The sequence below is a fragment of the Canis lupus genome, chromosome 13, assembly GCF_048164855.1.
Source record: "Canis lupus baileyi chromosome 13, mCanLup2.hap1, whole genome shotgun sequence".
NCBI classification, from domain to species: Eukaryota; Metazoa; Chordata; class Mammalia; order Carnivora; family Canidae; genus Canis; species Canis lupus.
In genome coordinates this window covers 53,105,780-53,132,767 of record NC_132850.1, presented here as the reverse complement: position 1 = coordinate 53,132,767, position 26,988 = coordinate 53,105,780, and the positions used below count along the sequence as shown (strand labels likewise).

The 26,988-nt window shown below is 39.7% G+C and overlaps 1 long non-coding RNA gene across 1 annotated transcript in view; it reads right to left on the bottom strand.

The window, feature by feature from the left end:
* Positions 1-26,988, bottom strand: part of LOC140603114 (uncharacterized) — a 231,610-nt gene that overhangs the window by 105,671 nt on the left and 98,951 nt on the right. The window contains exon 2 of the long non-coding RNA XR_012006164.1: positions 16,409-16,643. This is a non-coding gene — a long non-coding RNA (uncharacterized lncRNA). The remainder of the gene's footprint in view (positions 1-16,408; positions 16,644-26,988) is intronic.

The following is a 26,988-nucleotide window of genomic DNA, read 5'->3' as shown; positions in this document are numbered from 1 at the left end:
GGTGTGATCCTGGAGTCCCAGGATCAAGTCCCGCATCAGGGCTCCCTGCATGGAGCCTGCTTTTCCCTCTGCCTGTGTCTCTGCCTCTCTCTCTCTCTCTCTCTCTCTCTGTCTCTCATGAATGAATGAATGAAATCTTTAAAAAAAATAAAATAAAATAAAAATTCCAATGTAATGTGAATGGAAATGGCAAGAGCAGACATTCTTGTCTTGTTCCTGACCTTAGAGAGAAAGGTGGTAACTGAGGGTTTTTCATAAATGGCCTCAAATTGAGGGAGTTCCCTTCTGTTCCTAATTTGATGAGTATGTATTGGATTATCTCAAATGCTTCTTCTGCATCTATTGAGATGATCATGTAGGGATTTTTCTCCGTTATTCTAGCAATAATAGTTTACTACATTGATTGCATTCTTGGAGTAAATTCCACTTGGTTGTGGTATATAATCTTTTTTATATGTTGCTGGATTTGGTTTATTAGTACTTGTTGAGGATTTTTATTTCTGTATTCATAAGAAGTACCAGTCTATAGTTTCTTTTTTTATGTGTGTGCTATCTTTGCTTGGCTTTGGTTTCAGGGTAATCATAAAATTAGTTGAGAAGTATTCCTTCGTTCCTCTTCAATTTTTTTGCAAGAGTTTATAAAGGATTATGTTAGCTCTTCCTTTAATAGAATTTGTCAATGAAGCCATCTGAACCTGAGCTTTTCTTTGTGGTGAAGATTTTAAATTATAATCTCTTTACTTGCTATAGGTCTATTCAGATTTTCTATTTCTTTTTGAGTCAGTTTCAATAATTTGTATTTTTCTAGGACTTTTTCTATTTCTTTTAAGTTATCTAATTTGTTGCCATTTAATATTTGTTTAATTCATTACTATTTTTCTTATTTTTTTCTGTTATTTTGGATCCTTTCAACATAAATTTTTACTTCAGACCTGCATAAATTTTTTACCGTATGCAACAAAACACACATGTTTTTGTGTACATGTGTCATTACAACTTTACTGTTTAATCAGTTCTGTTTATGCCCATTAGAAGGCTGGGGTGACTTAGCTATGTAGCTCAATGTGAAGCACATGGTCCAAATTATTATAATTTTTGTCTTATGGTGATATTAGTACAGCCAATGCTTATTTAGACAGAACTGCTTTTTAAAGCTGTGAGCTAGTCTGTCTTTTAAAATTCATTTCCATGTTCATTCTTTGCTACCTTTTGTGGAATGTGGAAATTTACATAAACAGTGTAGACTGCAAAAAGGAAAACCACAAATTCAAGAAGTCATTTTCTTTCTTTTTACTTATTTTTATTTTTACTATTTTGGAGACACCCAGAAGCAATGAGAAAGGAAGATAATTTGGTTTCTGGGATTGTAGCTCTCCACTTGGATGTTTCGAGAGCTCTCCTATCTGAAGTCAGACCTCTCAGTATAGTTTTTATTTAACAATAATCAAAGTGCTTTAAAGGCTAAACACACACAACATTGGCAAACGGCATAAATTTAAACGAGTCATATTGATTTGTATTAGGTTAGCTCAAAGAAGAATCTATGTTCCTTCTAGATTTGTCTAATAGAATAGTCAGAACTTTCTTCCAGAAAAGTTATAAAAAATGAGGGTAAAAGAATGACGTTCTTGTCTTTACTTCTCATTGAAAGAACAAAGTGCATACTTACCATTTATCAGAACAGAAAAAGCAAAGAAGCTTCCTTGTTTTTAAACATAGCACTAAGAACTGAATGTACATTCTCTCCATTCTATGACCATAAATCCAACTTCAGTACATAGCAATTCTGTTCCCACAGTTGCTCAGAGATCCTCAACACCTTTCCTTCAGTCATTCACTGAGATGCAATGAGTCTCTTAACTGTCTCCACTAGGGTTCCATTAGGGTTAATTCTGAACTATCTCATGTAATTTATTTTCCTATTCAACTGAAAAGAAATCTCCTGGCCAAGAGAAAATATAATGCAGATTTGGGTTTTGCCTAGTAGTCTTTCCAGTTTGTTTTACTCTTATTCATTTTCAGTATAGCATTAATAAGCAACTAATTGATCAGAAATTGAAGTAAAAGGGTCTGACTCTGGCTACCGGTTTCTACCTTCGACCCTTTCCTGTCTAATTACGTCTACTAGGTAAACATGTTTTGTGGAATTCTCAAGCTGATTTTCCTCTAACATTATTTTTTCTGGGAAAGAAACACAGCTCAAAGAACAAGAATGAAGTGTCCATGGAAAGCCCCAGAAGGAATTCAAGTGGAGATACCCTGAGGTCTGTACCCACAAGACCTGACCGAGCAAATATTTGCCAAAGGTGATTGCTCTCAACTCTAGTACGCACCAACTCAACCTCTCTTCTAACTGTGCAGTAAGTACCCTGCCCTCAGAGGAAAACAGTGGTCTGACCTGCAGCCCTGCCCTTGTCATGAGGGCAGTGCCCATGAGGCACTCCCAGAGGAGATTACACTTAGCTTTTCTGCCTTCCTCTTATGTCATAGAAAAGCATCCCACAATGCCCCTGGACATAATCCATGGTGCCCTGCCTTGCCCTGATCACAGGCCCTCAGTACATATGTTCTGGTCCAACAACAGCGCATCTCCTAGAGGCTTGTTAGAAATACAGACTCTCAGCTTCAACCTGGACCCGCTAAATCCAAATGTATATTTTTATTTAATGAGATTACCTGGTCATTCCCATGCACCTTAAATCTAAAAAGGAGTGCTCTAGAGCCATGTTTTCCAAACTTCAGTGTGTACTAAAATCCTCTGGTGGGCTTGTGGAAATAGATTATGGGCTCCAGTCCCAGGGTTTCTTATTCAGTAGATCTAGAGTAGAGCTTGAGAATTTGTCTTTAAAAGTTCCTAAGTGAGGGGCACCTGGGTGGTTCAATGGGTTAAGCATATGACTTCGGCTCAGGTCATGAGATTGAGCCCTGTGTTGGGCTCCCCACTCAGCATACAAGTCTGCTTGTCCCTCTCCCTCTCCCCACTAGCACACACACTTTCAAATAAATAAATAAAATCTTTAAAAAGAAAAAGTTCCTAAGTGGTGTTAATTAGGCTGATCTGGAGACTATACTTTGAGAAACACTTCACTAGAGGTACCCCATCCCCCGAAGACTAGGAATGTTGAGAAGTCTTCAGAATCTAAAATGATCTCTGATCTGCAATTTATTATAAATAACTCATCATGTGATTGGAGCTACCTCCTTGTTTTCTGCTTTGCGACATCCTCCTACTACCTGCTAGAGTCTGTTGGTCTGGTTTCCCTGGAACATCTCCTGATTCATAGCACTCCACCCTCCCAACATGCCCTCCCCTGCCCCCAAGCTGGAACACACCAGGAGTTGGCCAAGTTCCATCTGACATTGCTGAGAGATGTCTCCCCTGCCCTGCTGTGGGCTCCCTCCTGGTGAGTGAGCCCCAGGACTGTCCACTGCTGCCCTCCTGTCCCAGGCCCTCCTGTTCGCCACTCCTCTCTGCACACAGCCATTGGACTGTTCTCCCGAGGACAAGGCCAGCTCAGTCTCTGCCAAGCCGTACCTCCCAACTTCGTGTGCCTCTCTCCCCCTTTTCTTCCTTAGCATGGTCGGTTGTACTATTTTCAAGAGATTTCTATCTCTGCCCCTGGATGAGAGTTCCAGCACGGTTTCGGCAACTTAACAGATGTGCCAGGAAGGACCTGGAGCCAGAGCTGGACATTACTGGAAATGCTGAGTGGCAGGGCTCCAGCCCCGGGGCAGAGCAGGCTTGGGGAGTCAGCAGGGTCTGCTCCCTGCAGGCAACCAGCCTCTGAAAGTGTGCCCATTTCCCTGAAGAAGCATCTCACACCCTCAGGCCCTTTGGAAGGTCTTGTCATGTGCCTGTCTTGAAGCCTGTTTTTCAAGCCACAGTTTAAATCCATCAAAAATGTTGAGCTAAGAAAAAGTTCAAAGTGTGGTTTTCTAGGAGTCCTACTTGAACGTGAATCAGTGATGGGCTAGGGCTGCGGAGAGACTACAGAGCACTTCCAAGTCTCCCTTCTAGAGCGATGTCTACTTTCAAGGCAAGGGAGGCTATTTCCTTTACATAAAAGCACTCCTCCCCTCACCCTTGCCCCCCAAAGCAGCTTCATGTAAAACTCTCCCATGTGCCTGGATGAGAAAAACATCTTTAATACAGTTGTACAAATGTGATTTCCTCACTGGTGAATATCACATTTTTGTGGGTTCACAAAAAATAAAACTCCTTTTCCTTTTGGCTGGAAATTGCTTCTGAAAAGGAAAGGCGGTTTGGGGCTTTGGTGCTTTCTTTCCCAAGCAGGACATGGTTTGTTGTTTTTTTGTTGGTTTTTTTTTTTTTTTTTTTTTTTTTACAGTGGTGAGAAACTGCCTCTGTGATAGACACAGCCAATTTTCACCTGCAACTAAATTGGTTTCACACTAAATTTCCCACTTGGATGAGGAAAGCCATGCTTTACCTGGTGAACTGGTAAAATGTTATTCTGACCACATTCGCCAGAGCCTATAAAACTGTCAGTCATGGAAGAATTTTCCCCATGAGCCAGGAACCACAAGGATATTAACCCTTTTGCAGTGAAATTAGGTTAAAACAAAAACAAAAACAAAAACAACCCAAAGCCTTCAAGTTCTCAAACTGAAGGCAAACCATGTCCCCTTGGGGCCCAACTATATCCGGTGGCCAGGTGGGATCTCAGAGATTTGTCTCTCAGCTGAGTGACCAAGACACTTTGGAGACACCTTTCTCCCCACAAGATAACAGTCAGCCTCTTGCACCCCAACACTTAAGAAACCCCAGGTTAGATATAGGGCAAGGAGGTAAATTCCTATTCAGGACAAACCATGCTTGCCAGATCATGGATTTACCAGCCATTTTGTTTTTCTCACACCAAATTTTTATTTTCTGGATTCTGGTAAATTCCTTTCTTCTGGGTTCCTTCACTCACTGGGGTGTTGTGGAGGAAGAGGGACCAGGACATCAGTGAGATGGTATGGTTCATGACCTTCTGGGCCCCCTCCGCTGAGAATGGGGAGTCTTTGTGCATTGTGCCAATTGGCAGTGAAGCGGAACTGGGAGCCAGTGAGGTGGCCCTGAGTGCTGCCTCAGGTGACTCGCAGTCTCTCATGAGTCCATTTTCTGCTATAAAGTGAATATAACAAGTAGAGTTGCTTCTTAAAAAGGTAGCGAGGAAGTCAGGTTCCAAAGTCATAAGGCAAAGCACATGTATAATCAAAACCCTCGAACACCTCCAGCGTGGAACAGATCGGTTTCCTTCATTGAGCTTGTATTCAGGGGCCACATTAGGGGGCTGTGTATCTCTCTTTCCTCTGGAGGAAGCCGTCAGCCTGTGAGGAGCACTGAGGGAATGAGATCCCAAGGAAACAGCTGATTCACAACTCAGACTGAGGCAGGGACTCACTCAGGGGGACAGGGCTAATCCTCCTACCCCTCCTCCTCCCTACCTGCCTACTGCCTTTTAGAGATTATTTATGGTCTTCAACTAAGTAAATTATTACCCATAGTTGGATTCAGCTTATTTACAAGGTTTGTTGTTGTTGTTTTTGTAATTATAAATAACACCAAAGTTGAAAACACTTAAAAATGCTCAGTTCAGGCTAGAGAGTGAAGTGGTATGAACTACTATCATATTGTTTATGAATATAAGGATAGCAATTATAGCAGTGAGGACATATTTGCCTAAACGTTCCAGGGTTAAGACACTTTTATCTATCTGCCTTCCATCTTATTTTCATAACCCTATGAGGTGATTCTTGTTCATATGATTTTACAGGTCGGTAGCGAATTTCAGAGAGGCAGAGCTAAGACAGGGACCCATGCACCCTCAATAGTTCGGGAAGCTTCCATAGGAGCACACCCAGTGTCGGGCTTGGCACAGAGAAAATGATGGGATTCCAAATCACCCAACATGGAACAGCCAAACTGCCACATATAGAGCAAGGCTCTCATGCATATATTCTATGTAAAGGTTTTGATTTTTGATTGAAAAACATTGGGTTCATCATTTGTAACCATTGTAACCACCATTGTAGTCTCTGGTGTGATTACAAAATGTAATCATAAGAAAACGTTCCTAACTTTTTGGTTTATTTGTTAATGTATCTTATCAATATAGGATTCTTTTCCATGCCTACTCTGTGGAAAATCAATAACCCCTACAATGGCTCGGCAGTTACGCACTTTAATACTACTTCACTCTCTAGCCTGAACTGAGCATTTTTAAGTGTTTTCAACTTCGGTGTTATTTATAATTACAAAAACAACAACAACAAGCCTTGTAAATAAGCTAAATCCAACTATGGAAGATCCTACTAGGATCAGTTTTTACTCCAACACCACTTCTGACACCAGAGGAGGGGGTCTTGATTTTTTCAATTCTCTGACACAAGCTTGGTGTCCTTCAATTCAATTCAATTCAATTCTGGCACTTAGTAGAGTGGTAGTGTGTGGCAGATCCCACAAGTTAAGGACTCAGTCCCATAAGTCTGCTTCCACTTCAGAAACCAGTCATAAGTCCAGGCTACCAACTTCTTACCTACTGGCTATAAATTGGGGGTTCCCACATCCCACTCATTGAGTTTGACAGTTTTCTAGAACAGCTCACAGAAATCAAGAAAATTATTTACTTACTATTACCAGTTTGTTGTAAAGGATACAACCCAGAAACAGCCAGATGGAAGACAGACACTGGGCAAAGTATGGGGGAGGGAAGCAGAAAGGGGCACGTGAAGTTTCCATGTGTCTATCGCCTCTCCAGGTGCACTACCTACTGAGGATCTCCATGTGTTCACCAACCCAGAAGCTCACTGACCCCCATAGTTTAGGGAGGTTTATGGAGGTCTCATCATGTAAGCAAGATGGATTAAGTCACTGGCCATTGGCAATTAATCTCAGCCCTTCTTTTCTCCCCAAAGTTTAGAGGGGAGGTGGTGAGGCTGAAAGTTCCAATCCTGCTAATCCTGACATAGTCTTTTTGGTGACTATCTTCCATCCCAAAGGTAACTAGGAGCTGCCAGGTCCCAGTCATCTCACAGTGTGCAAAAGACTCTCATCACCCCAGAGATACCAGGCATCTTAGAAGCTCTCCTGTCAGGAACTGGGGATGAAGACCAAATATACATCACAATATCAGAGGATATTTACGCACTAATTAGGATGGGTACATACGATGGAATACAAGTACTGATATCAAGGATTCATATTGTAGAAGACTACCTGCTGGTGTGGGAAATGGTCATGACTACTAAACACACAGTATGCCAGCAGGTTTATAAAATTTTTAAAAGTAGGGATCTCTGGGTGGCGCAGCAGTTTGGTGCCTGCCTTTGGCCCAGGGCACGATCCTGGAGACCCCGGATCGAATCCCACGTCGGGCTCCCGGTGCATGGAGCCTGCTTCCCCCTCTGCCTATGTCTCTGCCTCTCTCTCTCTCTCTCTGTGACTATCATAAATAAATTTTAAAAAAAATTAAAAAAAAATTTGTAAAAGTATATGTGGTATGTGCCCATGCCAGAAAAAAAGGTCCAGAAGTTACCACAAATAGAAATGTTTGTTTGCTTTTAAAATATTTGTCTTGGGGCACCTGGGTGGCTTAGTGACTGAGCATCTGGCTTCCGCTCAGGTCATGATCCCGGAGTCCTGGGATGGAGTCCCACATCGGGCTCCCTGCATGGAGCCTGAGTCTCCCTCTGCCTGTGTCTCTACCGCTCTCTGTGTGTCTCTCATGAATAAATAAAATCTTTTAAAAAATAAATAAATAAAATATTTGTCTTTCTCTGCGTTTCTCAAGTTTTCTACCTTGAAGATGTCTGAGTTTTTTAATCAGGGGGAGACACATTTTTTAAAATATTTTATTTATTTTTTTAGGCCTGGGTTGGCTCAGTAGTTGAGCCTGGGCCTTCAGCCTGAGATGTGATCCTGGAGTTCCTAGATCGAGTCCCACGTCAGGCTCCCTACATGGAGCCTGCTTCTCCCTCTGCCTGTGTCTCTGCCTCTCTCTCTCTCTCTCTCATGAATAAATAAATAAAATCTTTAAAAAAAAAAAAAAGAAAGAAATTACCACCATCCTTATCTCTAGGGAAGAAAATCTATGGTACAGACTTCTGAGGTTGTTTGTTTGATGAGGCTGAGTTCCAGAATTTTCACACTAAATTCCTATTTTAATTTGTCCAGGTCCTTAGATAATAGAAATGTTTCTGTTGTGGCAATTCTGTCTCTATCAAGACTTTAGGATGTTTATTGCTCAAGTGATTAAAAAAAAATACACTGTCCCTTTCAAGGAAACATTTTGATCTTTTAAGTCTATACCCAGGGTCTTTTTGGTTAGCCTCCAAGGAATAGCAATTGCACTCTGGTAGAATATTTTAAAGGTCTTTCACAAAGCTTATTGCAAAGATTCTCATCCGTTTTTGCCATTCAAGGCTCCACAGGAGTCCAAGGTGGCCCATTCTGGAGAGTGCGGTGATGGACCCAGAGATGGGCCGAGAACCAACCAGCACCCCCAAGGCAGCGGGAGCCTACAGTTCTCCCACCAGCACAAGGTTACCTTTCCAAGTAAAACACATCTGTCTTTCCCATTGTTCAGACTGATCCCACCTCGAGAAGACCACGTTCAGTGGAAGCGTGATTGAAACTCCCGTCTGTGAAAGCAATGAACGCAACCTGGGTTTACGTTCTTGGGCTAAAACCACAGCAAGTCCCCATCCCACCAGTGAGCTTCTCAGTTCCCTACCTTGTCCCTAAGATGCCAAACAAGGATTGTTGAGGGACGGAAAGAGAGAGAGCAGAGCTCTCAGGTGTGGCTCTTTGGGTGCGAGTTACAGGGAGTTCTACACCTTCCCAAACCAGAAACACCTTCTGAGCTGGGGGGCTTCATCTGGGTTAGATGCAGTCAGAATCCAGTGTTACATCAGCCCCCTATTTGGGAAGGTGGGTGCAGAGAGAGAGAGAGAAGAAAATGTTTTGGGGGGAGAACACTGGAGTTTTTCTTTTCTTTTTTTATAGAAAATATAGAATTTTTTTAAATTTTTATATATTTTACATTTTAAAAATACTAAATGCTAATTGAATATTTAAGCAAAAAGAATTACTGAGAAGCACAAATTATGCAACATCTTACCACCCAGAGAGAAGCAAAATGAATATTTTAGTGTATTTCCTTCACATTGTTCTATAACGATCTATGTGTCTACTGGTTGGATTCAGTTTGCTTCACCAACTTCCGATGTGAATACAGTTGTGTCCGTTTTGATTTTTTTAATTATTCTTAGATAGGAAAAAAAATAACTAACCTTGAACTAACAACACCGTCATTCCTTCAGTCCAAAGAGCTTAGTCTTTCCCTGAAATCCAATCCATGGAGGAGGACTTAGTGGGTGTCAATCACCAGCACAAAGAATCACAACTGAACACTATCACCTCCTCCTCCAATGCAACGGACCCATGACAAGCCATGCTGCTCCCTTGCCCTTACTGACTTAGATCTCCACATCCTCCATGGAGGATGGCCACAGTTTCAATCCTTTTTGGTCTTACCCGTGTGGCCTCTGTTCCCTGTTCCAGGATGACAGGATCTGGCATTTTCTGGGCCAGCTTCAGCTTTCATTCTGAACCCTTTGGGGCTCTGATTTGAGCCTTATATATTTAGTAACTGCTGAATATTCTATTAGGCACACGTGATGATTTATTTAGCCTTTCTTCTCTACTTGGATATTTAGGGCTTTTATTTCTATTTCCCTAATAGCGTAAATAATCATAATGAGCATTTTTGTTCATGTCTTCGAACACATCTCTGATTACTGTCCAAAAGCAGAATTATGAGGTCAAAGTGTGCGAACATTTTAAAGCTCTTATAAAATTGCATAGTAGACTCTTCCAATCAAAATCATAATGAGGGATCACCTCACATCTGTTAGATGGCTATCTTCACCAAGACAAGAGATGACAAGTGTTGGCAAGGAGGTGGCAAAAAGGGAACCCTCCTGCACTGTTGGTGGGATTGTAAATTGGTGCAGCCACTGTGGAAAACAATATGGAAGTTCCTCAAAAAACCGAAAATAGAACTTCCACATGATCCAGAAATTCTACTTTGGGTATTTATCCAAAGGAAACAGAATCACTATCTTTAAAAGATATCTGCACTCCCATGTTCACCACAGTATTATTCATAAGAGCCAAGACATGGAAACAACCTTTGTGTCTTACTGAAAACATATACATATACACATATTATATATATATATATAATATATATTATATATTCTTAAAAAGAATATATATTCTTAAAAAAGAAAAAACTGAACTCATAGATACAGAGAACAGATCAGTGGTTGCCAGAGGCATGGGGGCAGAGGGAATACATGAAATGGATAAAGGTGGTCAAAAGGTGCAAACTTGTAGTTATAAAATGAATAAATAAATCCTAGGGATATAATGGACTGTGTGGTGATATAGTTAACAATATGGTATTGTGTATTTGAAAGTGGCTAACAGAGTAGATCTTAAACGTTATCATCATAAGAAAAAAAATCTATAACTCTGTGTGGTGATGGATGTTAACTAAACTTACTGTTGTGATCATCTCACAATATATACACATATCAAATCATCATGCTGTACACCTAAAACTAACACAATGTTATATGCTAATTATAACTCAATTAAGTAGCATAATATGATATGAACAATCAGAATAGGGTCACCTGGGTGGCTCAGTGGTTGAGCATCTGCATTTTGCTCAGGTCATGATCGTGGGGTCTTGGCATCAAGTGCCACATCAGGCTCCCTGCAGGAGGAGCAGGGATAAATAAAATAAATAAATAAAATCTTAAAAAAAACAATATCAGAATAATGGTATCATTAGCAACAATGGAAAGTAAACTGAAGTTTTTCAAAAAGAATAAATGAATGAGGGATCCCTGGGTGGTGCAGCGGTTTGGCGCCTGCCTTTGGCCCAGGGCGCGATCCTGAAGACCCGGGATCGAATCCCACGTCGGGCTCCCGGTGCATGGAGCCTGCTTCTCCCTCTGCCTATGTCTCTGCCTCTGTGTGTGTGTGTGTGTGACTATCATAAATAAACAAAAATTTTAAAAAATGTTTAAAAAAATACAGTACATACGGTGGAATACAAGTACTGATATCAAGGATTCATATTGTAGAAGACTACCTGCTGGTGTGGGAAATGGTCATGACTACTAAACACACAGTATGCCAGCAGGTTTATAAAATTTTTAAAAGTAGGGATCTCTGGGTGGCGCAGCAGTTTGGTGCCTGCCTTTGGCCCAGGGCACGATCCTGGAGACCCCGGATCGAATCCCACGTCGGGCTCCCGGTGCATGGAGCCTGCTTCTCCCTCTGCCTATGTCTCTGCCTCTCTCTCTCTCTCTCTCTGTGACTATCATAAATAAATAAAAATTTATTTAAAAAAAAAAGAATAAATGAATGGGGAAAAAGAGCATGCTCATGGAAACACAAAATCAAACACAAAAGCAATGGTGTCTACTTCCCCTTGTGCAAGGTTGATGTGACCAAAACGAGTTGAAAGAAATGCTATCACAGTTATGTTTACATTGCTTTATATTTGGTATAGGTACTCATCTAATTTCCAAAGGCAATTTAACAGATTTGACTAAAGTAATTGCAGAAACAAACAAAAAAAAACCAAAAACAAAACTTCCAGACAATGATGCGTAAGAGTTTCCATCTCACTCAACCTCTTATTAGTTAGTGTCCAGTGTTGTCGTAAAAAACAAACCTTATCAATTGAATATTTGAAAATTGGTGTCTTAGTATTTCGATTTGCATTCTTTAAGGTCAAACTAAAAAAAATTGTCAGTATTTTTAGTATGTCTTTTTTTCTGTCACTTCTGTGTCCCTGCACAAAGGTACCGTTCTCACATGCTCTATATGATCAGAGATAGACAGGTGATTTCAGCACCCAGTCAGCACTCCAAAACATGAAGATACCAAATGCCTTGCAGAAGAAGTGACACATATTTTACATTTCCCTCTATTTGCTGACTGAGCTATTTGTTTTGGGTTGCAAAAGGAAAGTATTTTTGACATTTTTAGCTGGGAATTCTGGTTTTTCGATTTTTTTTAAACCTGTTATTGTATTTTCTTCCTAGTTTTGACTTCTGATAGAAAGAAACATATGGCTAAGAGTTACTACCAGGAAAAGATAATAAAGTTATATCAATTCACACAGGGAATCAGGAAATTCAACCTTTTAAATTGGTTGCAATTTATGCCATTTCATGAAGTGCTATGACCTAAGAAACTAAACTTTTCCTGGCACCATTAAGATAATCTCAGTAAACCTGTGAATATTCTGATCCTGGCCTTTCTATAAATGGTCATGTAAAACTGTTCGGAGACATAAACTCTTCTGGGGTCTAAATCTGGTGTGACTCATTGACCATTTTTCTGATTTTTTTTATTAGAAAAAAATGACAGCGGCCACTGAAGAGAATTTTAAAAGTAATGAAGATCCTCATTTTGTAATAAAAGAAGATTCCCAAACTCTGGGGAATTTTCCTAGATATTGCCAGGTCCAACTAAAAAGTCAATATTCCAGAAGAAAAATAGTTCCACCTTTAGAAGAGTGTTTGAAATCTTGAGCCTAAGTTTCAGTTGTTTTGCTTTTTTTGATGTTTCAACTTTCTGAAATATAAAATGAAGAGAGTTGTCTTCAGAACCCTGAGAAGTTCACACGCCCAAAGATGATCCCTTTTTTTATTGGGGAGATTCATTACTTGGATTTTTCATTTTTGGTTCAGCTAGACTTTCCATTTATAAACTTCAGACTTCCAATAGTTTGTTGTTATTTATTGTCACTGTCTCTTCATCTGCCACAAACATTATCCATGACCCTAATCCAAGCAGCCTCTTGTAAAAGGGACTTAATTAAACCAACAAACAAACCAAAGGATTAAGAATTATGGGGAATCTCTCTAAGAAACATAGGGTCTCAGCATTAGAAACAACATGGAAATAGATCATAGAATCCTGTCAAGTATTCCAAATCTAATTTATGTGGTCAATAATATAATTCTTTCCATCTCTGAAAGAAACTTATCCACCACACTCTTGTGACTATATAGTTTGAATACAATTTCTCCTCTAACCAAGTCCCCATTAAAATGTAACACATGTCTATAGCAAGCATTAAATCAAAAGACAAAGTACAGGAAATCGTTTTCATGTGTGCCTGTGCTTGAAAGGATGGAGAAGAGGAACCTTTACAATTAATGCTATCTTAATACTTTGTGGCTCAGTATGAAGGAGCATGTCTCTTCTTGACCTACTCTACTCTTCTTGAGAAATGACACAATCGCAATTCCGTTCCTACTCTTAGGTAAACCATGAGGTTTGTGTTTGGCGAATGGTATCTAGACTTTCTCATAGGGAAGTGAAAATGAAGAATATTTATGTATGTGTTCTTCCCATAAATGTAATTATAACCAGATACAAAATCTAAAGTGCTACTACAAGTTTTAACTGCCTTTACCAATTTCTCAAAAAAAACGGGAATCTCCTAGAAGAGGAAATATATTCTGGAAGCGCTGAATGTGCTCTAAGAGGTGAAGAAAAGCACAATTGCTTGTAAAACTAGTGTGAGTGTCCACTTCCTCCTCTCAAGCATGGTGTGTCAGAGCCACTGCCGTGGACAAGGGCTAGGAGGTTGGTAGGAGAGGGCAGCTCCTCAGCATGGCTTTGTCATGAAACATAACCTGTCACTGACACATCAGGGTCAAATTCTTGGTCTCAGGAGGTTGGGACAACCTAAGATACTTAGCATCATCTCAATTTAGTAGGTCAGCATCCAATTTACCTAAATGGAAGCTCAGAGGCATTGAGTCTGGAGTAATCTTCTTAAGAAGAGGTATACAGGCTAGTTTGGGGGGTTCAAATGTTCATTTATGAGGAAAGCAAAACCTCCTCTTACTGAGACTGTCCATGAATTGAAAAAAAGGTTGACTTTTGTTCCTTCCATGCATGTAATGCAGTTAGATACTCCTCTCATAAGATAAATATGTATGAATAATTTAAATGACCTAGAAGCTCCTTTACTTACAAACTGGCTAGTTCCTGGAAGGTATTCTCAAATTCAGTTGTTTATAAGACCAAAGTGATTTTTTGAATGGCAACTGTTATCCCATTTGTTGGCAGTGAACACAATCACGATTCTTATGCTCTGGCTCATACCTTTTTTTATAAGCATGAAAATGTGCAAGTTGAAAGTTTATAAGAGGTAGACATCAATACAATAAATAAATGCATAATCCATGTGCTAGCTTCCTAGGACTGCTGTTACAAATTACTACAAACTGGGTGGCTTAAAACAACAGAAATGTGATTTTTTCTCTCATAGCTCTGGAGGCTAGAAGTCTAAAATTCAGGTATTGGCAGGGTTGGTTACTTCTGGAGGTTCTGAGAATCTATTCCACACCTCTCTCCTAGCTTCTGGAGGTTGCTGGCAACCCTCGGTGTTCCTTGGCCTATAAATATGACTCCAGTGTCCTCCCTATGTGCTGGTGTCACACTGTAGCCAAATAATCCTCTACTTATAAGAGCATTAGTCAGTGGGTTAGGGTCCACCCTAATTCAGTATGACTTTATCTTAACTTGATTACATCTGCAAAGACCATATTTTCAAATAAGGTCACAGTCACAGATACAGGGGTTAAGACTTCAATATATTTTTGGTGGTGATTCAATTCAATTCATAACATTTCCCAAATAGGTATTTTCATTCAACATCTTACATTCAACAAATTACCTTTGTGCAGATGAATGAATAAATTTTTAAAATGTATTACTTGGGGCATGTGGGTGGCTCAGTTGGTTGGCCAGCCAAATCTTGCTTTTGGCCCAGGTCAGGATCTCAGGGTCATGTCACTGAGCTCCATGTCAGGCTCCATGCGTAGTGCAGCATCTGCTTAAGACTCTCTCTCCCTCTCCCTCTGCCCCTGTTCCACCATCCCGCCCACTGCTCTCTCATTCTCTCTCTCACTCCCAAATAAATAAATAAATCTTTAAAAAATAATGAAAAATGTTTTATTTATATCTTACATTCCACTGGGAACTTTAAAATATATATCCACTTAATTTGAGAAACATGCTTATTCTACTATTGGCTTAACAGCAACGGCTATGTACATGGGTATTATTAATGGAGATACATATGCACCCATTCATCAGATACACACACACACACACACACACACACACACAATCTTCTTGTATTATAATACTTCTGTCTGAGAATGTAATGAAACAATGAAACTTTACTGTGATGCTTCTCTTGCTAAGCATATTTATCCATAGACAAGCTTCAGTGCCATGAAGCCTATGCAGTTGGTCACTCACTGACACAACTTCAATCAAATTGCTGAATTCTGTATATCTGATACACTGCCATACATATTTCTCTCTTATTTCAGGTCATAATCCTGTCTCCTTAACTAAACAGTAAACTTCTTAGAGACTTTTGCTTTGTCTCTTACAGCTCTTAGTTCAGAGTCCAGAACTATTGAAATGCTCAATATTTACCAGCTAAATAAGTTTTAATGTACTCAATGACTTTTAAAATCTAGCTCAAGAACATAAATAAATTAAAAATGTAAAGCATAAGAATATTAATAAATATACTTAAAATATAAACATTAAAAGGCATACATACCATTAAAATCCATTGAAATGCATGTTGCTTTCTCCATTCAAGGAGATGAAAGAGGTTTTATTGGATTTTTCTCTTTTTTTAAAGATTTTATTTATTTATTCATGAGAGACACAGAGAGAGAGAAAGAGAGAGGCAGAGACACAGTCACAGGCAGAGGGAGAAGCAGGTTCCATGCAGGGAGCCTGATGTGGGACTCGATCCTGGGACTCCAGGATCATGCTTTAAGCCAAAGGCAGATGCTCACCCGCTGAGCCACCCAGGCGTCCCTTATTGGATTTTTCTTATGGCATTTTGGGAGAAAGCAAGACCTTCTTAGAAACAAATTTACTTTGAACTGAGAATTTCAATGTGCATGCTGCTGCACCTCTTCTAATTCATCAAATCAGTAAAAATTAAATTAAAGAGGAGAACCCACATTATTTCTAGGTTTAATCACAGTAAATAGGTTCACACAACTAAACACAGGTCATCTGTAAATTATATCCTATTTCTGCATAAAATGTTTTATAATTGGGTACTATACTAATGAAAATAGGATTCAAGTCCAGGTTAGATTAGCCCCAGTTAATATAAATGAACTAGATGACCCATAAGCAACATGTAATACTAGGAGATGAATGGAAAGGCAAGAAGTAATAGATGATGAGATTTGTCTCTACAGTGGCTATTTTCTCTTTCTGACCAGCCTTTCTCCATTTTCCAATTACATAACATACCTCTTTGGTCTGATGAGAAGTCCAGACAGCCACATGAGACCAGGTACGGTATCCTTCTGTCCTCAGACACCATGGAAGCCAGGATGACAAATGATGATCAGGTGATCCAAACTGAGCTCTCTCCTGAAATTATTCCATCTAAGGTTGATGGGACAGATTTTCTTTTCTTTTCAGGTAGCAGAATTGCTGACCTAAAGCGAGGAATGCCTTTGCCCATCACACGGAGATAGAACACCTGGAAAATTGGAGAGGATGAGGTCAGCACATAAAAAGCAGAGATACCAAGCAGAAATAGAGAAAGGGATAGTCTTGATAACATTTGAGAATGATACTGTCATTCCTGAGACCAATACTGTCCTGTCTTGAGTTTGAATTTATGAGTCTATAAACTCCTATTATTGAGTTAAATCTGGTTTGTGTTAGATTCTCACTGCTTGAAACTAGAAGATGGTCCCTATATCAGCAATCCTTAAGGCTGATGTTTCCCTCTCACTCTGGTGTCGGACCATACTTGGTGTCTGCTAGTTTGAGTTTTCTTCTGCCCTCAGTAATTTCACTTTGCTATTGCTCTGGTTTTATGTTTTCAAACAGTTTTCCAACAAGATCTTAAATTGTGTACCTTATACTACATATGCATGATAAATGTTCTGGAAGATTAAGAATAATAAATGTACTGTAAATATCACATAAATTTTTGTATGATCTACCTAAAACTCTGGACTTTGTACTTCATGGCACCTCATCTCACAACCCACTCCATTTAACAAGCTAGGAAATGGCTTGCAAAGTATACTTGGTAGAGTAGTAGACTACTCCAGGAGACAGCTTCATTGTTTTAGTGAAAGAGTGTTTGGTTGGCATATAAAATAATTCCTAGTCTTCTTTCAAGCATCCTGTAAAGACTGGGATTCTGGGAAAGTAATATAATTAACAAAAATAGCAGTTTCCAAGATTCATGAATAACTGAAAACCTATTTTAAATCCTGCAAACAATGTGGAGCTTTACAAAAGTGAGGGAAGTTTTTTGGAGAAATACTGGTATCACATGGAAAGTTATTAAAAATGTGAAGCTAGCAGGTTTAAATATGTTAGCAATTGAAGACAAAAAACAAATATAGGGATGCAAGAATAAAATGATTTGGATATCAAAATTAAATGACATTGATCTTTGGAAAAACTGATGAAACTCTTGAATATTTTTGAAAAATAATCTCTGTACTATAGTATCTTTCTGTCATAATGGCATCTGTCATCAAAAATGGAGTCTTTTAAAATCCCATCTACGTATGTTCTAAGAGCTGTAACATAGATAAAATGAAATAATAATCCAAGTTTTGATTAATAAATGAAAATTATTTTCATCATTTTAATGTTAAAGACTAAATCTCAAACAAGTCTTAGTTTTTCTGATTTACTTGGAAAAGTTGGTACCCATTGAATTTTTTTTTTTTTTGAGAGAGAGAGAGAGCATGTGTGCATGTATGAGGGGGGTGGGAGGTGGGAGAGAGAGAAGAAGAGAGAGAATTTTAAACAGGCTCCATGCTCAGCACAGATCCCACATGGGGCTTGATCTCACTACGCTGAGATCATGACCCTGAAATTATGACCTGAGCTGAAATCAAGAGCTGGATGCTTAACTCACTGAGCCACCCAGGTGCCTCATTTTAAATGTATTCATTTTAAGTAGACTTTTCTTGGTTCCAATTTTCTTTTGATAATAAAAACCTCTGTGCCTCTCTGACAGCCCTCAGTAGACCATTGGTATTTATGTTTCTTTTACCAAAATGGGAATTCTTTAAAGATATGAAACTTCTTTAATTAAGTTTGATTCCTCTAATGCATAGCTGAACACTTCCTCATTATTTTTGGGGAATGGATAAATATAATAGGCATTCAGCACCTGCCTTGTCAAAGATCCTGCAACTTCCACTTAAGATAGTTGTCCTGGGTCCTGGATCCAGGTTTAAGTAGTCTATTTCTAGAGGCAGGGACCTGGACCAGATAATCTGTTGAAGTCCTTAAAATGTAGCAATTCCTAAACTATTTTGCATTTGCCTTCCTTTGAAAATAGAATCTTGATATGTATTTTCAATATAGATATTCATCAGCTCATAAAAAATAGGTTCCCAAGATATCCAAAGTAATTGATCACTCACAAAACTATATCTCATCACCAATAAGGACAAACTTTAAGATGAGAAATCAACCATCTAAAACAACTTCCAAGAAGTACAATATATGCTTGAGAATGGTCTAGTGTAGATTCTAGGAGCCAGAGGCATGGTAAACTTCTGCCAAAGAGGTCTTGGGACAGTCCAGAAAGTGGCTAGGAAGCTGGCTGGACTTGAAATGAGGTTGGCACCAGAAGAGTTTGCACACTCAGCCCATAGTTGCCGACATGCCTCTTTGATTCACTTAATGGAAAGTAACCCTAAATGGGGCCCTCTCTGGCTGGCCTGGAACTATATGGCTCAGACTAAACATATTAAATTCATTACAGCAAATTGGTCTTTGGCCCCTGGTGGCTGCAGGGCTACAGGGAGGACAAAAAGCCCTGCTGCTGTCAGGATGTTGGAAATCTGCCGCTGGAGATACAGATGGAGGTGGGGAGGATTTTCCACAGATTCAAAAATGGGAGTCATTATCCAATTAAAATAGATTGATTTAATGGCTTAGAGGATGATATAATGTGCCTGAGGAGGGACCCACAAAGAGCTTTTGTGAGCTTGAACAAACACTCTGAAAAAGCATCCCTGGAGGTCTGTACAGGGGTATACAGTTCTGCATTTGGAGCTCTACATTTGTAGGCCTTTAAATGCCACATCAGGCCAATATTAAAAGAATACTTTTATATCACATCTCTGCCCTAAAGAGAGGACAATGAAAAATGACATAATACAATTCAATTTACTGATCACCTACTATGTGTCAGGTGCCCTGCTAGGCATGTCTTAAAAGTACTCTCATACTTGACTCAAGCTTCTGAAAAGAGTCAAGAGAGGATGATAAATATCTGGATATCTCTGGTTCAGGCAACTCTTACCCCATTGATCCAATGCAATGTTTCTTTGGAGAAAGATAGGCAATGAACAGAGAAGCTAAGTAACAGACACAGACACAGCAGAAAAAGCAGAGTATATTCACAAAGTTGTGCAACCACCATTGTGATCAATTTCAGATAATTTTCATTGCTTCCAAAGGAAATTCCATGTCGGAGACATGATGTCATCCCGTTAGCAATATTGCATTGTTCCTGACTTCAGTGCCCTTCACAAGACCAACTAACCACAGTCTGTGTCTGTATACACAGACAATACACAATTGTGAAAATCTCAGAACCTGGGGATGAGGCTGAAGCAGCTGCCTGGACCACAGAGACCAAGAAGGACCACACTGGAAAGGTAAGAAGAGCAGTTTCACTTTTGCTCCTCCCCTAGACTGGCACAGTACCAGACTAAGAGGGCCCCCGTGGCCTATAGTTTCTCCAGTGGGGAAAGAGAACCCAAGACGGACATCCGGCTCTCCCAGTGCTGTGGGATGCTTCCCAGGCAGCCCATTCAGGATCTTGCTTTGCAGGAATCACGAGGGGACTCTGCAGGGCTTGACCACTGGAGATAAAAAAGACATAGAAGACAAAAGCCAGGCTTACAGCAACCAGTGCTCAGATCTTGGCAGACCACATTACTGCTGGCAGAAGTGCCTAAGCAGAGATCCCATCCAGTGGCTCTGCCCATCTATAGAGCTGAATCAGTGGCTCCATCTGTCTAGAGAGCTTAGTTGGCAGTTGTGCCAGACTTGGGTTCACAGTCAATGGGTAATATCAGCCATGAAGTTAGTGCTATGGTTTCGCCCGGGGAGCAAAGCAAGTTGGAAGCATGATCCAACTGCTGAGTCTAACCTCCAGTCCTGCCCCATAAGAAAGCTGGCCAGAGAACCCAGGTGGCTGTGGAGCCCATCCTACAGCACCCCCCCCTTTGGGCAGTGAGCCAAGCCAGCAGCCTTGCCAACTGTTGAGTATAGCCTCTGGCTCCACATAACCAAGGAGCCGTAATGGTGACTCCCGGCAGCCTCAGAGACCAGCCTATGGTACTGCTCAGCCATGGAACATAGCCTACAACCCAATTCAGCAGCAGATCCCATACAGCCCTGCCTAATTATTAAAACAGCCTATGGCCCCTCACTGGCAAGGAGCCCAGTCAGTGACCTCACTCAATCTGGATGCATTGCCTGCAGCCCCACCCTACTAGAGCTCAGACAGGGACTGTGCCCAACTGTGGAGCACAGTCCCCAGTCCCACCCAACTATGGGATATAGCTGGGAGCACTGTCTGACCAGAAAGCCCAGCCAGTGACCTTGTCCAACAACAGAGCACAGCCAGTGGCCAACCTGATCAGGAAGTACAGCCTCTACTCAATTGCAGAGCACAGTTTAAGGCCCCACCCAGAAGCCATTGCAGAACTCAGCCTATAGCCTGCCTGGCCATTCATGGAGTCCAACCAGTGGCATGATCCTGCCAGGGAACAAAGACTGAAAATTCACACAACCAGAGGTGATTACAGAGCCTGGCTAGTGGTCCCTCCTAACCACAGAGCATAGTCTGCAGCCTTGCCCAACCAAGGAGCAGAGCCAGTAGCCCCCTTGAAAGCCCAGCCAGCAGGCCCACCCAACTTTTGGAAGGAAGCCAGACAGACAGCAGCAACTCCCCATAACCTCAGAGCTTTGGCAGTGACTTTGTCCAACTAGAGACCCCAATTGTAAGTCTTGCTTTCCTGAAGACACTCTCAGCTGACCCATCCAGTACCCCCAAGTCAGCTTGACTAGTGATGGTCTTTCCCTGCCAAGACAAACCTAGAGAGTATGGAAAAGGAGACCACTTATCAACACAAGGACATAAAAATCATGAAGAAGCAAGTGAACATGACACAACCAAAAGAAACCAATAAAGCCCCAATAACTGATTCTAAAGAAATAGATCTATGAATTGCCTGCAGAGAATTTAGAATAATTATCTTAAAGAAGAAATGCGGAAAAAGTTCCTCCTTTTGAAATAGACACTAAGTAATAACAAGAAAATACATGAAAATATAAAACACACTGGTGAAAATGAGTCAAATTCAGAGTATTCTAATATTGTAATATGGTGATGTGTTCAGGTTTAAAGGACAGAAGTGTTAAGACTAATGATACCTTAATGTGTTAGCAGTTACACAATATAAAAGAAGGTAAGTTATGACATCAAAACACAAATGATGGGGGTTGAGGCGTAAAGGGTAGAGCTTTTTATGCAAGTGAAGTTGTTATCAATGTAAAATAGACTCTCCTATCTATAAGATATTTATGTAAGACTTATGGTAATGACAAAGAAAAACCTACAGTAAAAACATAAAAGATAAGAGAAGGGAATCAAAGCATTCCACCATGGAAGATCATCAGCTCACAAAGAAAAACAGCAGAGAGCAAAAACTACAAAACAGCTAGAAAACAGTACCATGGCAATAATAAGCCCTTACCTATCAATAATTACTTTAAATGGTAATGGATTGACTATTCCAATCAAAAGACATAGAATGGCTAAATAGTTTTTTTTTTTTTTCTTTTTGGCTAAATAGACTTTCAAAAATCCAACAGTATGCTACCTATTAGAGAGTCACTTTAGCTTTAAGGGCACACACAGGCTGAAAATGAAAGAATGGAAAAAGATATTTTAAGTAAATGGTAACCAAAAGAAAGCAAGATAGCTATACTTATATAAAGCAAAGGAGATTTTAAGCTAGGTCAAAGGTAACACAGAAAGTCGTTATGTAATGACAAGTGGTCGAATCACCAAGAAAATATAATAATTATAAATATTTATGTACCCAATATTGTATCACCTAAATATATAAAGTGTGTATTAGCAGAATTTAGTAATAGCAATAAAATAGTAGTTGGATACTTTAATACCCTACTCTCAACAATCGATAGATGATCCAGATAATCAATAAGGAAATAGCATATTTGAACAAGACTGTCAATCAAACAACCTAACATTATATCCCAAGAAACTAGAATAAGAATAAACTAAGCCAACAAAAGGTTGCAGAAGGGGAGGTAGATGGGGGGGACGGGGCAACTGGGTGACAGGCATTAAGGAGGGCATGTGATATGATGAGCACTGGGTGCACATATACTTCTTCAAAAGCATAAGCTAATAATTTTTCTATAAAATTCCTTGCAGCCAAGGCAAAAAGAGCAACACAATTGTTTACATCATTCTCACATTGGAAAGGAAGAGTCAAATCAGTTTTTAAGGAGAAAAAGAATCTTCACATCGGAAGAACTTTCTCACATGCAACTTTGTGCAGAAGGCATTAAGTGATGTAATGAAAAATACTCCTATCTTTTTTGTATGGTAAATTAAAAACTGAATGCTATTTCTTTCTTTTTTTCTTTAAGATTTTATCTATTTATTCATGAGAGACACACAGACAGAGAGAGGCAGAGACACAGGCAGGCTCCAAGCAGGCAGCCCTATGCAGGACTGGATCCGGGACTCCAGGATGACACCCTGGGCTGAAGGCAGGCACCAAACTACTGAGCCACCCAGGGATCCCCTATTTGTTTGTTCCTTATAACACCTTTTGCTACAGGCTGAAAAAACTGTTAAAGCAAAGCTTCAGGTAGATAAAGTATTTTGCACTCCAATAGTTAATTTGAGCCAAGGTTAGAAGTAAGTAGATCCTTAGAAAAGTAATGGACAGCTTAACTCTTCATTTTAGAGATCTCATGTTTTTTTCCTCTCTTCCCATACTATTTATGATTTCATAGATAACACCTATAACACGGAGTGATTTTTCAAATAAATACAGCAAAGGCCATGGAAAGTCATTATCACATATTCTCAAAGACTGCTCTTCAAGGGGTAGATCTGCCCCTGTCACTTGAGAATTTCTGGTAGATAACTTCCTTATATATGGTTTCTCTCATCTTGGTTTTTGATGTGAGCATAATAGAAGATGTTTTTCAAGCTGTTTTCTTACATGAGAATCTGAGTACCAACTGTAGGCACATCCCAAAGAGAAGATCTCATTGCCAGGAGAACACTGAAAGTTTCACCAGGATTCTCCTCAAGAGATGGGTTGCAGGAGTGGCTGTGAGCAAAGTCAGCAGTTCTCTAATGAATACAGTCATATATTTACTCTGGTATCTTTTTTTTTTTTTAAATCTGAATCAGTCTCCAAAATCTCTTATCCTAGAAGAGCAGAAATTATATTGGCCTTGATATTCCTTGAATTGTGGAACTGCTACAGTCACAGAAAAATCCCAAGAATTCTCCTTCAGTGCCTTCCAGGGAAATGCCATTCCTATAAAGGAGCAGACTTCATTCTTCACCATTGTGTCAGGAACCTGAGCTGCATTAGAGCAGAATTACTTAGATGAGTTTACCAGACAAAATTTAACCAAGAAGAAAGACTTGAGCCTAAATGGTCCTCTCTACCTACTGAACTACCACCTGTTCCAACCTTAAACCCCACCTCTTCTCTAATTCAGCAAAAATGTGACTGAAAAAGGAGGAACAAAGGCCTTCAGAACATTCTATAGAAGAAGCAGGGTGACGTGAAGTCACACACCAAGAAAACATCTCCCTTTCCCCACTTGGAGCCTCTGAATCAGGTAAATGCCAGGTGTGTATAAATTACTGTTTAATAAACATAGTGTCCTTGACAGTGAATGGGTATAATTAAAGAAATGACAACTTCGCTTGAGCCCAGAATATTAAACAAACCAACTGATTAAATGAAAGTATAGTAAGGGTATGTCCTTTGTCATCCACTAGGAAGGTGTATATGGGACAATTTTTAATGATCTTTTTTATGAGTTCAATCCATTAAATTTATGATGTGAAGGAGTGGAGGGAAAGGAACAGTAACTTTAGTCATGGGCAGTTGTTACTTAACCATAATTTATGAAAAAGTTTAGGCCATAAAACTTCTATTTGTCCCAGGAGATCTGCCATCTTCCTACTAATTGGTTTCCTCTTCTATTTCTCCTTATGTCCATGAAGCTAAGAATAGAAGTTTCCTACTGCAGAGGATGTAAGACTAAGCAGCCACAAGCACTGAGATGCTCAGGACACCTGATGGAGATGGATGCATGGCAGGGGGATTTCACTTGCAATCTTTCCCTCAACTCCTGCTTCCACTGAACATCAAGTTCAGTTGACTTGGCCTTTCAAATCTTTCTATTTAATACACTGGCTCTGGCCTCAGCCACTGTCATCTCTTCCCTGGCTACTATAAAGACCTCCCAACTGATCCTCCAGCTTCCTTTCCAAGGTCTTCTTTTCACTTCATCAACCCAGATTGGACTCAGAATTATGAAAATGACATTCACTTGGTTAAAAATCTTCAATGGTTCTCTGTTATGTTTAGGGTTAATACACACACACACACACACCTCGGGGTTTGGGGAGGAGGCTCATCTCACCCCTTTCCCCTCATGCTCTCTCCTACAGACACACTGGGCTTCTTTCAGGTCTTCATACACTCAACTTCCTCATACACTCGACTTCTTCCTACTCCAGAAGATTCATACATGTTGTCTCTTCTTCTTCCTTTTTTTTTTTTTTAACTTTTATCTATTCATTCATGAGAGACACAGAGAAAGAGGCAGAGCCACAGGCAGAGGTTGAAGCAGTCTCCCTGCAGGGAGCCCGATGTAGGACTCGATCTCAGGACCCCAGGATCATGCCCTGAGCCAAAGGCAGACACTCAACCACTGAGCCACTCAGTTGCCCCCATGTTGTTTCTTGTCCCTATAAACTCCTTTAGCCTAAATAACCCCAGCCTCCAGGGCTTAGTTGCAATCCTATTTCCTCCATGACTCTAGCCTGCACAAGTTAGATTGTGCTTATCTTGAGACCTGTAGCATGTCTCCATCATACCTCAGAGTACTCTGAGTTACTTGCTTAATACCTGTCTTTTCTACTAACTGAAAGCTTCATGAGAGAAGCAACAAGATCCTTTTGTTCAAATTTGTAATTACAGATTGTAATATAGTAACAAATATTATTATTTAATTTTAGAGATAAAAATTTTAAAGTTTTGAGATGCCTGAATAGGTCAGTGGTTGAGCATCTGCCTTCAGCTCAGGTTGTGACCCCGGGGTCCTGGGATCAAGTCCTGCATCAGGCTCCCCGCAGGGAGCCTGCTTCTCCCTCTACCTATATCTCTGCCTCTCTCTGTGTGTCTATCATGAATAAATAAAATCTGTTTTTAAAAAATTGTTGAGGCTTTGAGAGTTGGAACTATTTTTTTCATGGTCCTTAAATGAATAGGCAAAGCTGAGCCAATCTTTGTCCATTTGACTCAAAAGTCTAAGATTTTTTTATTACTTGCTTGCCTCCTTATCTAGGATTCATGGACAAAGTAGAATGTGAGAAATAAATACTGAATACTGAATACTTATTATACTCTAGGAGATTTGTTGCTTCAATTAATCCTCACTACTGACTGCACTATTCTAACTTATCTCTGACAAGATGTAAATCTCTTGAGGTTGAGGATGGTCTTTTATGTTTTAGCATATTTGGGATGTAGCATTTGTTTCTGAACAAAAATAAAGAAAGGTACACTAAGTAATAATGACTATTCACTAACTGCTTGGAGAGTAACAGCTTTTTAAGAGAGAGGTTAGGAGAGTCTGTGGGAGAGGAGTCTGGTCAGGATGACACAATAAATTCAGGTCCAATCACACATACACACACACACAGACACCCTCTAGATCAGAAAACATAGCAAAACAGATAGATAAAGTATATAAACAAAAAAGCCATAAAAACATACTTGGGCTAAAAAATAAGACCTCTCCACTGACCAAAAATTGATCATAAATGCAAACTGGTGAGTGGGGTGAAAAATGGGCCTACTAGGCCTGGGGCTAGAAGGTGGGAAGCAAGGGTTTGTGGCTAACAGAAAAGTGGCTCCTACAGAATGACTACAACTTAGAATATTTGCTGTAAGATGAAGCTAAGGAAAAGAAATCAATGACTAGGATGTGAATTTACCTAAGATGAAGCTAATTTCATAGAATAGTCTGATAAAATATTAACAGAAAGATGTTTAAAACCTCAAAGAGAAAAGAAATAAAAAACAAATCAACAACAAACATAAATAAGTGAAGACATCTTAAAAATAAAAAGTCATATAGATGAAATAAAAATGTAATAGACTGCATATATGCTAGAAAAGCAATGGTTGAAGAACGCTTTAGAGAATTGCAAGATAGAATTAAGGAATTCACCCAGAACACAGAGGCACTGAAATCAGTAATATAAAAGAAAAATCCATAAACATAGCAGGAGATTTTGAGATATCTCAGTAAGATAATAAATAGATTAAGCAGAGAAAAAATTATCAAGGATATAAAATCTGAAGAAAAATAATAAGCTTGAGCTAATAGATATATTGGTAGCATTGACCATATCACAAAAGATATCTTAAAAAATTTCAAAGATTCAGTATCATACAGGCCATATTTTCTAACCAAAAACTGATTGAATTACAAACCAAATAAAAATATAATTTAAAAAATTTTATGTT